This window comes from Castor canadensis, chromosome 11 (assembly GCF_047511655.1).
Source record: "Castor canadensis chromosome 11, mCasCan1.hap1v2, whole genome shotgun sequence".
Taxonomy (NCBI): domain Eukaryota; kingdom Metazoa; phylum Chordata; class Mammalia; order Rodentia; family Castoridae; genus Castor; species Castor canadensis.
This window is the reverse complement of record NC_133396.1, coordinates 5,042,960-5,045,234: the sequence shown is the minus strand read 5'-3', so window position 1 is coordinate 5,045,234 and position 2,275 is coordinate 5,042,960.

Here is a 2,275-nt window from a genome sequence, read left to right as displayed (position 1 = left end):
AAATTCCTATGGCTCTCAGTTTCAGAGTTTCTATCTATCATGGCAGGAGGGAGAGAGGGAGGGAGGGAGAGAGAGAAAGAGAGAGAACAGCAATATTGTGGGCTCTCTCCTTTTCCCCTTTTATTCTATCTGGGCTCTCAGCCTATGGGAACAGTGCTATCCTCTCTGGAAACACCCTTCCAGACACACTTAGAGGGGTGCTTTAATAATCTCCTTTGAGCGTCTCAGTTCTATCAAATTGACAATAAAAATTACCTGCCACTTTAAGACTGGACCCCAGGTCAGTACCCAAGCACCTGGAAGGGCTCTTGTGGGGGTTATAGACATGAGGTTGGAGCCTTACATTATCAGGCAAGACAGCTGGAGTGACCTCTGGCAGGTGCAGGAGCCAGGGCTCCTCTGGAGGCTGATGGCCTGCAGCCTGTCCTCCTCCTCTTGTGACACCTGGAACTCCAAGACATCAGAACTGTGGCCTGACACGTAGTTCTGGATGTCTTTGTCTGTTTGGGTAATAGAAGGAGCCACATGAAGAGTGAGCAGAGTAGCATTCTGTCGTAGAAGGATTTCAGAGCCCATAGAACAACAGTTCCTGCTCACTCCTTCTGTGGAAGCTACTGGAGGGTACACTCCAGCAAAATGAGGACAGAAGTCAAGTTAGAAAAAAACACAGGGTCCGAGTAAAGGGAAATCCAGCCAGTGTGAAAGGAAAAACAGTGTGAAGAAGTCCTAGGACAATGGATGTCATAGCTCCAGACTGATGTCAAAAGAGGGCTCCAAGAAAGAAATGGAACAGATATATTACCCAATGTCTCTGAGCATTTGGAAAATATTATTGATGGGCATCTGAAATCTTTTCAAAGCATTTGAGTAAACGTTAGCAAAAGCTAAGTTGAAAACTATGCAAATAAAAAAACCCAGGCAATGATTAACACCAGAGAAAACAAAAAATGTAGAGGAAAAGAAGAGTCAATATTTATATAGGGATAAAAATGCAAAACTGATCACCTAGGATTGTGGGAAAGAGGGGGTTGTCAGAGTCTGAGACAGCTAAGTTCTCACCCACTTAGCATAGGATATAGAGAAAATATCATTATGGAGTTAAAATCCAGAAGACACAGCTAAAAGAGTTGCAAGTAGCTACCCCTGGAGGGCAAACTTGGGAAGCAGACCAGATGAGGGCTGGGACTACAATTCTTTTGTTACTACTTGATGTTTTCAATTATAAGCATATTAACATTCACATTGAATTTCATTGTAAAAGTGGGAAAGAGAACATGCCTCAAAGAAATCCAGACATCTGAAAGCAGACAAATGAGCGTTCAAGCAGGACCAGAGACTCCAACTGTGGCCCTGGTTCCATTCACGATAGCAGGACACAGGGGGTTCCAGCATCCCCAACCAACCCTGCTAAGGATGTCTCTCAGGTGCCCCCCCCTCACCTGTTCTCTGATGCCAACCCCGTCACCATCAAATATTTCAGAAGTACTGGAACAATTAAAACTTCCAGACATCTGGGCAATGGCAAAACAGGAATTGGGAACTGAAAATGGAGCCTCCCCAATTCATGCTCTGAGGTCCAGCTCTTCAAGTGTCAACAGTGACAGCAGGTGATTTCAAGCCTTCCTCATGTCCCCACACACCCTCTGAGGTGACTAGGATTCACAGACCAAGCCATGGACTGTCTCCCTACACTGCCAGCCCTCTTGGTTTAAAAAAAGTCCCTGAGAAGAAGTCAGGGCCCAGGAACGCAGGCCCAATGCCCATCCCAAGTCACACCCCCAGCTGCTCAAGGGAGCCTCTATAAGAGGCCCCACCAAGGGGCTCTGATGAGAAACTTCTCCTGTAGATGCTCTGCCAATTTTAGGACTCACTAGGACATGGCAGGAGTAAGCCAGCAAATTCCCTTGCCCAGGCCCTGTTCTGCTGGAGGCAACACACCAGGAGCTATGTGTGGAATCATGGCAGCCAGAGAGATATAGGTACAGAGCCCAACTCCTTCGTCTACTAGGCTTGTGTCCACAGTGAGGGGACCAGCCTCTCCAGCCACCATTTTCTCATCTGAAACATGGGAGTAAAAGCACTTGGCTATGAGGGTGAGGCTGAAAGTTAGGCGTGGTTCTTCCTGCAGAAAACCTGCACTCAGACAGACAGCTCCGATCATTCTTCCCCTCAAGTTCCTTGGACAGCCTAGGGAAAAGTCCTTGCCTTGCTGCTGTCATGGCTCTCCTGCTTTAGGCCCCCCTCCCACCATCCCTGAGCACCTGAAACCTCTCAT